Genomic DNA, 14,041 nt, shown 5'->3' with positions numbered 1-14,041 from the left:
ATTAGGAACCAAGACTTCCTTTTTTATACATTAAGAAACAAATCCGGATGGCCTGGTACACGTACGTTCAAAGCATGTCTGAAGGCGTGCTCGCGTGGACGAGAAACCCCGCTGTCATTCCAGACAGCGAGTGCCGAGTCGTTGTCCGCCACCTCTGCCAGGAGCTCCTTGGCCCGGAGGTCGACCTCGGCGCCACTATTTGCTCGCCACAGGAGCACAGCGAGCATGTACACCGTCATCTTGTGCCCCCCCCCCCACCCCGGCAGCCTGATCGAGATGGTCCAACGGCGCATGAAGCCACGACCCTCATCCCCTCGATGAAGCGCGCCTCCAGGTTGCCCGCGCCATAGGTGTTCGCGATCAGTCGCTCGCTAATCTCCACGTCAGCCAACTCCTGCAGTGCCAGCCTCAGGTTGAGGCTGCGGCGCACCAGCGCACACCCTGTCTCGCATGAGAGAGCAAGCCCCCATGAGGCGACGGAGATCGGCCATGGGGAAGCTGGATGAGGCCGCGATGCGGGCGGCGACATCGATGACCATCTCTTATGGAAGCTCGGTGAGGGATCTCGCAGGCACCATAGGCCGCCCGGCGACGAGGCGAACGAGCTTCTGGTCGGGGAGGTCGATGACAATGGCGGCGGATGGAGGGCGAGAGCACAATGGCAAAGGGATAAGGGGAAGTCGCAACGGCGTGGAACCTTGTGAAGCACCGTCAACAAGTGCCGCTCCACAAATTGCTCTTTAACCACAGTGGCGGGAGTCCGAGGCTGATTCAATGACATTGCACGGTGACATTTCCCGTGACATTGAGTCACTGACATGTGGGACCCACATCATGGGTCCCACATGTCAGTGACTCAATGTCACGGGAAATGTCACTATGCAATGTCACTGAATCTCAATCCCCGAGATGGAGAGGCGTGGGTCTAGGGAAGTTGAAATGGTGCCGAGGAGGCAAAGAGGCGTGGATCCAGGGAAGTTGAAGCGGTGCCGAGGAGGCGGAGAGGCGTGGGTCCGGGGAAGTTGAAGCAGTGCTGAGGAGGCGGAGAGGCGTGGGTCCGGTAGGGCGGACCCAGCAATCGATGAAGACTAGAACCAAAACTATAGATAGGCCGATTGGGCGGTATGATTGTGGGTTGTAATGTTACTAAGTATACGCCCATTTAGCCCTTTATCTAGCTGGACAGAACTACAGTACTTGTGTTTGTTAATGTTGCTTGTGTGTGATATATATCTGATTTGCAAACTTGTGTTTGATTTGAACTTGTGTTTTGCAGTTGCTATATATTAGATCAATAATTCACAATGCATGTCAGAGATGGAGGGTTTCATAAGCATTAATTTATATGCCACATCACCAATTTTATTGATTTGGCAAGCTATATGTGAGGAGAGGTAAGGAGTTTCATCATATGCGAGAGAAGTTTCATCCTCGTGAAACTCTTGTGGCACAGTCACCTAGTTCCCAGTCTAAGTAACTGTGCCATGAAACTTCCATGAGGCCTGTGCAGTGAGACCAGTGCGCCTCCAGAACCAATCACCGGATTGATTTTGTGAAACTGGACGCTTCGCAGCCAGACAATGGTTACACAAATGGTTGACCGGTGTTCAGTGTTGACTGTCACTGGAATATTATTCATTCTCTTGACACATTTGCTGATTGACCACCTCTTACGACGCAAGTTTTGGACTGGTGGCCATCGGTCAGAAGCACTGAGCGAGATGACTGGTGATCAATTCATGCACCAATTCGACCAGTGATCGACAGACATGTTCACCATACAATCAATAACTTGGAAGGCAGATGGATGATGGGTTATTGTCTAGAGTCATTAAGGGTCTCGATATAATAAGCAACAACCTCCATGTTCTAAAGGTCACAAGAACTTGTAACGTCAATGACATCCAGTGAAATGTGCTCCAACCTCCCCAAGACCCTCCATGAGGAAGGTTTAGCGCCAACTTGTGAAAGAATGAGTACATACTCAAAGGATTTGAATTTGGACATGTTCCTCTTTTACTGCACTCACCGATCGGACCTGTGGACTCACGGGACATTTTCTAAAGGACTCGACAGATTAGCTGACGGAACTGTTCTTTCCATGCACCATTTGGACCGGTGTTCACCATTCTTGATCACTGGTCCATATGTTAGGAAACTACGAGCACACAATGCATTGACGCAAAGGCAGTTGCTACAGAGAGGCCTACAAGTCAGTCTGGAACTCTGGATTCCTCTTCTCTGAAAGTGCGTGCCCAAAACAAAGGGTACATGCTTACATTGCACTAGCATTACCTGTCGTTGGTGACCGTTTTGGTCGTGCCAACACATTTTGGTGTAACACAGTCGGACCAGATAGCCAGATGCTCATGGACGCACACATGCTCCTCTCCTGATTGACATGTTCTTGAATTTGGACTTGTTCCTCAAAGGATTTAGCGTCAACTTCTGAAAGAATTTGAGTACATACTCAAAGGACTTGAATTTGGATGTGTTCCTCTTTTACTGCACTCAACGATCAGACCAATGGACACACGGGACATTTTCTAACGGACTCGGCAGATAACCTGACGGAACTGTTCTTTACATGCACCATTTGGACCATGTTCACCATTCTTGTCCATTGGCATATTTTAGGAAATTGCAAGCCTACCAATTCAAAATTGCCCCTCTAACTCTTCGTGGGTTGTGATCGCTGCTTGCCCTCATCCGGCCCATCCACCTCGCCGGCTACTTCGGTTGCTTCACGTGTTCCGGCCCATCTGCCTCGCGACCTGCTTGGGTTGCTTCACGTGTTCCTCTATTATTGTACTCACGAGTCAGACTGTTTCTATCACTGGACATTTTTTCATGTACTCGATAGATTTCCTGATGGTTTCCTCTCACCATTTGGACCAGTGATCACTATTCCATACTCTGGTGATCTTATATGATGAGCCCCACTTCTTGGGCCGCCAGTTGGGTCCTATGCTTGTATATATGGCCAACATCTCATTCAATACTAGCATATTCTTGATCCTTTGTGTGGCAGCACCAGACGGATCGGTGCTCCCTCCAATCACCTGGCATTCAGTCATGTAACTGCCATTCAGTCATGAAGTTGTAATATCACAAAGTAACAGCACAGAATGGCGAATGATAATTCCATTCAGTCATTAGGACTGACTTACAAGTTACAACTGACTCTTGCCAAATTATTGTCACTAACATTACAAACTCAACACCTACTGTTACAGCAACTAACACTGGAGATCTGGTCTTTGCGTTCATCGGATGCTGGGACCATCCCGTGACTTCATCCCGTTGGTGTCACCGATCACTCGGGAAGTATAGAACTTCAATACACTGCCCGAAAGAATAGCTTCTCCTCCAGAGATGCATCCACTTAGTCCACACCTGGAACAGAAATTGCACGCCATTTTCGTGAGCTCTAACATAAATTGTGGGCAACGTCATCGTGTCTTGATCTATAAGCATGACACCGTTAATTATGTAGGTGCAACTATAAGAACAGCAACTATGGGACTGTTTTTTTCGTGCACCATGTGACCAATAATCATCGGACATGACCACCGAACAATCTATCACCGGACGAACTTGAGGGTCTATCCAGTGGTTGCAACAGTCTCACCAATGTAGTCTGCATCAGCTGGTAAAGGATCAAGTGTACAAAAATAGAATGCCTGCTTCTTTTTTCTTCGGTTACATCATTTCAGTGCCTCACAGACATATCTTCATCATCTAGATAAGAGCACAGAAAAGCACCAAGAGCTCCTTCTCCAGCTCCTCAAGAAGCAGGACCAGGTCCTTCTCAACAACCATTGGCAGCTCCTGCTCAAGCAATAAGAATGCATCAATTTTTCAAGCCCCAAGATCAGGAGCTGCAACATCTTCTCAAGGTTCATTTCAGCAAACCATTCCACGAGCATCCCAAGGAGTAGTGGCCGCCTTTCTTACTTGTTGTTTGGTGACAAATACTGAAAATGTCTAACGGAAAGATGATACCTTTTCTGAACTTATGTTACTTATATTGTTTAATGACATCGACATGGGGATATCCTTTGCTGTAAATATTTACTGCTATGAACTGATGTTAGTTCTACGAAGTCAGGTTCATGTTAATATTGTGAGCTGTGAACTGATATTGTTAATTGCCATTCATGTGCATTTATCACTTCATTTTGCAAACTAGTTCATTTTTCCATTGAAATATGCTGTGAGCTCAGGCAACATTTAGATCAAAAGATCATGCACTAAAAAAAATTAGCCACAAAAGCTCAGGCTCTAATAGAGCAAGTCACAATGTTGAGTACTTCGATTCAAACAATAGTCCTAACAAAGCAAAAACTACAACTACTAAAACAACTGAAATTGCTCTTCTCCTTCAATTCAAGTTACTCCTTTTCCTCCTTCTTATTGAATTCATCTTCTCCTTTTCTAGTTGCACTATCATCTGTCTGAGCTCTCCATTTTCCTCCTGGACCCTCTGAACATGTTGTTGCTCCTCTTCTTTCTCCCTCCTCAGCTGCCAAATAGCATCACGAAGGTCACACAACAAAATCCGCTCATACTGGGTGGCCTCACAATCAATCCACACATAATAGCCACAATCCCCGAGTTTCTACACTCAAATTAATTGCATAGTAAATCAAAAAATCAACCGCAGAGCAGATCAATCTAAGGGAGAAATCTAAAGAAAGGCTTACAAATCCTGAAGGGCATCTGTAGTACCTCTGGCTTGGGTTGTCGTCGCTCCATGGTGTCCAGCAAGGCACCTTCCTATTGTAGTGGCACTTCACCGCCGGGGAGTAGTCATAGTCATACGGACCTACTCGGTATGACACCAGCGCCCTAAACCTCTCCATCTCCCTGCCTCCTCTTCCTCTCGACGATGATGTGGACCATCATGACAAGCGTGAGCTTGACAACATCATAGCTGCAGCCTTCCTCCCTCTGCCGCCGGACCGCACGCTCCTCGCTGGGAGGAACCCTAGGTCCACCAGGAACCCTAGGGCCGACGTAGGGTTCAACCTTAATGGGCTAAAACTATATTAAATCAACCATTCAATCAAACTTTACTAGAACAACCATTCAATTCTAAACTATACTACTCAAAACGTTATTCACATAATTATTGATTTACCATTGTACCCTTTATCAAATAAAAAACAGAAAGACAACTATCCCACCTCATCTCCATCGGTGGGGGCCCACCACTTCGCTATGCACCCGATGCATATGGCCAACCATTTAGTATGCACTGGGTGCATACCGTGTGCTCTCATTTTGGTGCCTCTTGGTGCCCTACCTTTCCAGCCGTTGGATCGAGCGACTTGAGCCGTTCATTTTTCTCCAACCATTCTAAAAAAGTGAATAACTAATTGTCAATCAATTTACACTTTCCTTCAATCAAAAAGGCATATGTGTTAACCAAGTGACAAAATTCATCACCCTCCCACAATAACATCAAACTGATTGGCCGCAGCATTTTGCATCCCTGAGTCAACTTTTGATGTCCATCAGCTAGAAGGTTTAGCTAGAATAATTGGTCCAAAGAACAGTCTTTGCAAAAAAGGCGTAGCATGATTTCTCTAGAACAATATAATACTATACAGCCAAGACAAGTTTCAAAGCTATTATCTCTGTGCTAAAAAGAAGGAATAGAATGTTGTTTGCAATACATCATTACACACTACATAACATCCTTCTTCTGGAATATTAGCGGCGACGAACATGAGCGCCCCTGTCAGGGCGACGCTGGTGGCGGCGGCGCCTCCACTTCCTCTCTCCGTCAGATCGGACCCACCACCCCTCTCTGGCGCGTGGAGTCCACTGCACTCGAACTCCAGGCCCCCACCGTCCAATGGGGCGTCGTCTTCCTCAAGACCCCACGCCCGCGAGAGGACACCTGGAGGCAGATCCCGCAAGGATGGTGAAGATCCAGCGGTCCTCCTGCACCCGGAGGAGGAGATAGCATCCTTCTTCGATCAGCTCTGGGTAATCCCATCCTCCACCCGCCGCCAGCAACCTAGGGTTCCCCAACCCGAAGGTTTCGTTGCTTGGGTTCGCAAGGATCTGGTTCGATCGAGAAGCTTTACCGTGGAGGATTGCTATCCAGTGCGTAGATTGGATCGGCTCATTGATCAGCCAACACGAATTAGCTTCTCGCGTGACATTTGGGGGAATTCTCATCAGCGGAAATTGTATGCCGAAGTGGTGAAGGAGATGGCTGAAGAGCGAGGGAGATGGGTCTGGCAGCCGGATCGGCAACAATAGCGCCCTCAGCCCCTACGCCCCACACGGCGTGATCCTCCTCCGGGGCGCCCGCAGCAGCAGCAGCAACAACCTCGGGATGCCCCTCCACCACCACAAGCTCAAGGAAGACGCCCACCACTTGGTCCTAGCCTGGGTGGAGGGCGTCAACAGCAAGGTCTCCCACAATTCAGGCCAGCAACTCAACGCATTATCCAGAAGAAGCCAAAAGACCAATGGCCAGTTGAGGGTGCGCCTCCTAACATTGATGCCAGGTATCGTTCATTGACTTGTTTCAACTGTGGGGAACCAGGTCATTTTGTGGGAATCTATAGCAATCCAAAAGTCTGCTTTATGTGTGCTATTCCGGGCCATCATATGGATGCCTGCCCTGTTTGGAACCAAACCCACCCTGTGGCTCCCTTCTATGGAAGTGTTAATCAAGGACTGGGCTTCTATCATGTCGAGGTGAATGAAAAAGATCCAAGCCAATGGTTGAATTTGACAAATTGTGGAGTGGTTAGGGTGATCTCTGGACAGATTACACTAGTTGAATTGGAAAAAGAGCTTGGGGACATATATTGCAGAGATTGGCCTTGGCAAATTAGAGAACTTGAGCATGGCAGTTTTCTAGTCAGGTTTCCACCCCACAAGAAAATATCTGATATCAAGAATTACCCATCCTTTTGTCTGATAAAACCTGGTGTTCCAGTGGAAGTACTGGAATGGGTTGGTGATACCATGCCATTTGAGGACCTGCAGGATACTTGGCTACAGATCAGGGGCATACCCCCGAAGTGGTGTGATTGGAAAGTCTTTGCTCAGATTACATCTGGTTTTGGTTTGCTTTTGGAGGTGGATTGGCCTATAATCTTCAAGTCCTTCTATGAGGTTGTGAGAGTCAAGCTCGCTTGCAGAGATCCTTCAAAGATTCCCTTGGAAAGGCTGTTTGAAATGAAGAAACAACTCTTTGTGATCTCTTTCACTATAGAAGGGGACCCCATTCCAGCACAAGACCCGGCGAATGATAATCCTAATGATGGAGATGATGGAGATGATGATGAAGCGGATGACCTCGACAATGACAAGTTTGGACAGAATGATATGGAAACAAATGCAAAAGGGTCAGCTCCTAACAAGCAATCAGATGCTGCAAAGAAATTAACCTCAAATCAGAAGTCCCAAAGTGCTCCTAATCAGCATGATATGGATGATGTAGAATAGCAACAACAGATGCTAGAAGGCCTGAATTCTGCTATCAAGAATGATGCAAATATTCTCCCTGCTGACCTATTTCTAGATGAAGACGAGGATAGTCACTCCAGATGGGAATAGTTGAAAGCTATGGCGGATGATGAGCTAGACAACTACGTCCAACCCTCGCTCTTAAAGGCAATGGAATTAGTAGATAGCAGTGAATCTGAATCTGAAGATGATGAGTACAGGAAAATAATGTTGTTTACATCAACCAAGAGAAATCTGAGTGATGAGTTGGAAGCTTGTGTTTCATCTCAAGAAAAAGTGGTTCCCATGGAGCAAGCCCAGCAAGTCAAGCCTAAGAAGATCAAATGGGGCCCTGAATTGCAGATAGCAAGAACAAGAAGGAACAAGAATGATACTAGAACTGTGATGCAAAAAGCTACTGAACTCAAATGCATTCAAAATCTGGAAGCTCCTACTAAAGGTGCAGGTAATTCCTTTGTTGTTCTTGACTCGCAATAGTTAGCTCAAATTGCTGATAAAATTGACAAATCTTTGGGTATCGATACTCATGAATGTCTCTATAATGTTGATAGCATGAAAAATGATGAAAATAAAAAAAGTAATACATTTGAGTATAATCATCCTGAAATTACTCTACCTAGTGATCTGGAGGTCACTGATAATGTTGGGGCACCATTAGGTTGCCAGTAGAACAAAATGTGGAGGTTTCTAATCCTCAACCACCAGAAACACAAAAAGAGACTTGGTCTCAGATTGTTAAAAAAAGCATTGATGCTGAAAAATCAAAACAAACATCTAATGATAGGTGCTTTTTGGAACATCAGAGGCCTGAATAAAATAGGCAGGATAGAGTGTTTAAAAGATTTTATCACTACTAACAAGCTTGATTTCATAGGCATTCAGGAATCCAAAAAAAACTCTTATGATAAATCCTTTTTTGATTCTATTGGGATTCCTTTTGATTGGAACTTTCTACCTGCTTGTGGTACCGCTGGAGGCATCCTAGTAGGTTTTAGAAGCAGTAAGTTTAATATTTTGAGTTGGTCTAAGAAACATTTTTGTATTTCTACTCATGTTAAGAACAGCAATGATAATTTCTTGTGGAGATTGATCACTGTTTATGGGTCTGCTTATCAAGAAGGAAAACAAGAATTCATTAATGAACTTCATGAAATCTTAAGTGAATGGGATGGACCTACTTTAGTAGGTGGTGATTTTAATTTGATCAGAACTATCTCTGATAAAAACAATGGAAATATTAATTTCCATTGGACTGTTGCTTTCAATAAGTGGATTAACCACTGGGGTTTGATTGAGTTCAAAAATCCCACTAGAGCTTACACTTGGACCAATAACCAAGAACATCCTACTATGGCTGTCTTGGATAGAATCTTGGCTTCTACAGACTTTGAGAACCAGTACCCCATAGCAAATGTAAGAAGTGCTTCTAGATTAGGAAGTGATCACGTCCCCCTTATCCTGGATTTTGGATTACACCAAACAAAAAAGGATCACCTTTTTCGATTTGAAAAATGGTGGCTGGAGCAGGAGGATTTCTATGACATTGTTGTAGATACTTGGAGGAAACACTGTCCTTTGACAAACCCCATAGAGGTTTGGCAATTTAAAATAAGAGCCCTAAGAAAGAAACTCAAAGGTTGGTCCATAAACATCAATGCTGAGATGAGAAAGAAAAAGCAGGCCTTGAGCGAGGAGTTTGATATCATGGATGTTTTCTCTGAAGAAAACAACCTCACCGATGAAGAGAAAGATAGAATTCAAAATCTCAAAACTCAATTAGAGTAAATTTGGTGCATTGAGGAAATCAAAGCCAAACAGAGATCTAGAGATAGGTTTATTAAAGAAGGAGACTGCAATACTACCTACTTTCAGGCTTTGGCTAATAACAAAAAAAGAAAGAAAATGATTACTTCCTTGCAAGGACCTGAGGGAGAGGTTACTGATCAAAAAGAGATGCTCAATATAGCTACAGATTTTTATAAAACTCTTTTTGGATATGAAGCCAAACCCAACATCCATCTTAAAAGCTCCTTTTGGAATGATGAGGAAAAATTATCTGAGGAAGAGAATACTATGTTATCCTCACCTCTTTCTGAGGAAGAAATTAGAACTGCTATATTTGATTCTTATGCTGATGGAGCGCTAGGGCCTGATGGCTTCCCTTTCCTCTTTTATCAGAGATTTTGGGACCTGATTAAGAATGATTTTATGGCCCTAGTGAAGGATTTTGAGGAAGGACGTCTTGACATTAACAGACTGAATTATGTAATGCTAATACTGATCCCTAAAGAAGCAGATGCCATAGAGATGAGGAAGTTCAGACCTATTGCTCTGATCAATTGTAGTTTCAAAATTTTTAGCAAGGCTCTCAATAACAGACTCATTAAGATTATTGATAGGTTGATTTCCCCAAACCAAACTGCCTTTATCCAAGGGAGATATATCCTTGAAAGTGTGGTGGCTGCTCATGAAATTATACATGAGGTGGCTAGGGGAAAAAATCTGGTATTGTTCTTAAAATTGATTATGAGAAGGCATATGATAGAGTAAATTGGGACTTCCTTATTGAAGTTCTTTCTTCTAGAGGTTTTTTTCCAACACCTGGATTAGCTGGATTACTAAGCTAACTCAAGGTGGTTCTGTTTGTATCAGACTTAATGATGAAAATGGGCCTTACTTTGCAGTAGGAAAAGGTTTAAGACAGGGGGACCCCTTGTCTCCCCTTCTTTTTAATTTAGTTGTGGATGTCTTCACCAGTATGCTTAGTAAAGCTACTACTCAAGGCCTCATTGGAGGCCTGCTAACTGACATGATAGAAGGAGGTATTGTGAGTCTGCAATATGCCGATGACACAATTTTATTTTTAAAAAACAATCTCATCCAAGCTAACCATTTTAAATGGCTCCTAGCTTGCTTTGAAAACCTTTCTAGGATGAGGATCAACTATAATAAAAACGACCTCATCACTATGAATGTGACTGATGAGGACAAGACTGCTCTGGCTAGAACTTTTTGCTGCAATATTGGTGATTTCCCAATTAAATACTTGGGGTCCCTCTACATTTCACCAAACTCAAAAGGGAAGACATTCAACCAGTGGTGGACAAACTCCTAAAAAGAATTTCTGGTTGGAAAGGTAGACTGTTGTCTAGTGCTGGTAGGCTCACTCTTTTAAAATCTTGCCTGGCCAGCATTCCAATATATTTACTCTTGGTTATCAAATTCCCAAAATGGGCCATTGAAAATATTAATTCTCAAATGGCAAACTTTCTTTGGAATGACCAGGAAGGGAATCACAGATACCACCTGTCCAATTGGCAAAGTATAGCTCAGAAAAAAGAATATGGTGGTTGGGGGATTCTTGATCTGGTTTGCTTAAATATGAGCTTACTATCCTCTTGGATTAATAGATATCACCTTAGTGATAATATGATTTGGAAACAAATTATTGATTACAAATACAGAACAAAACAACCAAATCTTTTTTGTTGTCCTGAAATTGGTGCTTCCCCTTTCTGGAGAGGTGTACTGTGGGCTAGTAAAGCAGCCCAACTAGGAGTGAGATGGAAAATTGGTGATGGAAAAACAATCAGATTTTGGGAAGACATTTGGTTTGGGACTTGCAGCCTAGCTATCCAGTTCTGGGACCTCTATGTTCTATCTAACCAAAAAAATGTTAGTGTGGCTGAAGTTTGGGATGGAGAAGAGCTCAAAATCTCCTTTAGGAAAAGGATCTCACTAAGGCTAATGCAGAAATGGTTAGACCTTGTGGCCATAGCAGAATCTGTTAATTACAATGATGATTGTGATGCAATTGTTTGATCCTTTGCTGATAGCAATAGTTTTTCTGTGCAAGCTGTATATAAAACTATCAGTTTTAGAGGTGTGCAACCTGTTTATGCACCTAGCATTTGGGGCTTAAATGTCCCACCTCGTATCCACATCTTTTTATGGCTCCTCTCCAATAACAAAACTCTTATCAGAACTAACCTGGCTAAGAGAAGACATGTGGAAGATGTGTCTTGCTTGTTTTGTAATGAACCTGAAACAGTTAACCACTTATTCTTTGATTGTTGTGTAGCAAAAGTGCTTTGGTCTTATCTGAAGGACATTTTTCATACTCAACTGGGTGATGGTTATGAATCTGTAGCTCGATGGTGGATTAGTGATTATAAACATAAAGTTATGAATGGGTGCTCGGCTGCATTGATGTGGTCTTTATGGAAATTTCGCAATGCTATGTGTTTTCAGGGCAAAAGTTGGATGGGGAAAAGATCTTGATAAGAAGACTGCTTCACACTTCGAAAAATTGGCGATCTCTCTACTCAGAAGCGGATGTGGTGAAGCTGGACCAGGTGCTAGCAAGGCTACTAAGCAAGCTGGAGGAGCCCTTGCAGCTGACTGCTCCTCCTCAGATGAACCAGTCATCGTCAATTTCCCAGATGGAGCATATGTCAAGTTTGGAAGCATCTCCTGGGAGAGCAATCTACATCGCCGATATGCCTTTGGAGGCCGCTGAAGCTCCTGTGCCGATGATCTCTTGTGCTCTAGCGACAAGTTACCTTGATGCTTTAGATGCTAGTCAAGTTGTCTCTCTTTGTTCTGCTGTACCTTAGCGGGCGCGCTTCGAATACGCTAAACCTTAACTTTGTGCAACCTGAACTTTGCTTTGTTTCATGGAAATAAAGCGGGGAAACCTTTCTTCTAAAAAAACATCCTTCTTCTTCGTCTTTAGGAAAACAAAATCTTCCATTGGTGCACACTGCCTCTTCTTTCAGCAGGCCCGGCCATGGAGGCCAGAGGCGCCAGCTCATGCATGATGCCACCACGAGAAGGGCTGGGTCGCTTTAGCGATGGCGTTTGATTGTTTGAACGTGTCCATGGCAGTGTGGCAGGCGCTTCTTTTGTTTTTCCCCTCTTGTTCCGAGAGATATTTTCCAAAAGAGCCCCTGCCCTTTCCTTCTTTCGCAGGCTTTGGGGAGGATACCCGTATGATGTATCTAGCTCGCCGCAAAGGGGCCGGTCGGTCAAATACGGCCATCTTTAACCCGTGTAGTCTTTCTCACTCATTGCGAGCTCGTGTCGAGCATGGATGGATGGAGATGCGTAGAGATCCTTTGGAAAGGCGCGTATATCCTGGCAGGTGCATGTGATCCGTCTACGAATCAGGTGTCTTTGATTTTCCTTTGTTTGCTCTACGCACTTTGAGATGATGATGGAGGTTATTCCAGTCTTTTGTTAAAGACCTCATACGGTGCGTGTCCGTATATACCCCCTCTATCCTTTGGGGCTCTGGACTGGGTGCGTGTATCTGTCCACGAGGGAAGTAGATGCGATGTAAATTGCCTTAGCTTGTTCAATGGGGTTTTCTGATCGAAACATGATTTTTATGAGGCGAGATAAATTTGGGGGCCAGTGTACCTGGGCGAGACCTTCAATAGCTTCCTGGATACTTGTGAGAGTGTAGCCTACTGGTGGAAGTTGACAGCTGCTTCTAGTGGACTATCACCTAAGACGATGAGATCGTTTCTGTTGCTTGTTTCCTGGGAAATTTGGAATGAGAGGAATGGAAGAATCTTCCGACACAGAAAGTCTTCAATCCAAATGCTGCTTGCAAAAATTGTGGAGGAAGCTCGAACCTGGTGCTTAGCAGGATCTATCTGTTTGTGTGAGCTTTGGCTATGAGATTAGGCTAGGCTTGATTTTCTTTTTGTTCTTCTTTGGGTCTAGGCCTATTGTTTTGTTCTCACTCTCCTATATCAATACAAGAACGGCAAAACTCTTGCCGGTTCTTTTCAAAAAAAAATGAGGCGAGATAATAATAGTAAGGTTCTGTTTGGATCCAAGTACATGCTAATGAGATGGGCTAAACTTTATTCAAGACTCAAAATCTTTAGCATCCGTATAAGTGCTAGTATGTAATAAATTTTATCATTTAACTTTAGCTCATCCAAACAGATCTTAGAACAAGTGATGGTTTGCTTGCTCTAAACGTCGGACAAGAAACCCCTACCACTGAAGAAATTGGATACAGCGCTGATCTAGTTAGTGCATCTGGTGAGATTGAGCCTAGCCTAATTTACATATCATTCTGATCATCAGGCAAGCTCGAGCCGCAATATTTGCCCTAAAACCTGAAAATAGCCTATTGAACCCAAAAACCACGAGCCCGACCCATTACAAGTGCATCGACTAGGCTTGGGCCTGAAGACTTACCTCCACTCTGGGCACCCGCATATTTTGTGGGCTCCCAAGCTGTCCAAGACGCGATGGAATTTACACGGCCCACCAACGCCAACGACCGAGATCGTGACCAAGAGGAGCCCATCGACGTTCGACACCACACCATGCTAATCATCTCTATTCCCTCCGTTCCACCTTATTTATAGTTTTACCAAATTTAGATAAATCATTTTTACTATATATCTATATATAGTGTTTATCTAGATGTATAGCAAAATTAATATATCAAAATTTATCAAAGTGATCTACTGTAATATATCAAAATTTTACTATTTATCAAAATTTACAATTTAGAATGGAG

This window comes from Panicum virgatum, chromosome 3N (assembly GCF_016808335.1).
Source record: "Panicum virgatum strain AP13 chromosome 3N, P.virgatum_v5, whole genome shotgun sequence".
NCBI classification, from domain to species: domain Eukaryota; kingdom Viridiplantae; phylum Streptophyta; class Magnoliopsida; order Poales; family Poaceae; genus Panicum; species Panicum virgatum.
The sequence above is the reverse complement of the archived record's forward strand: the minus strand, read 5'-3'. Positions refer to the sequence as shown.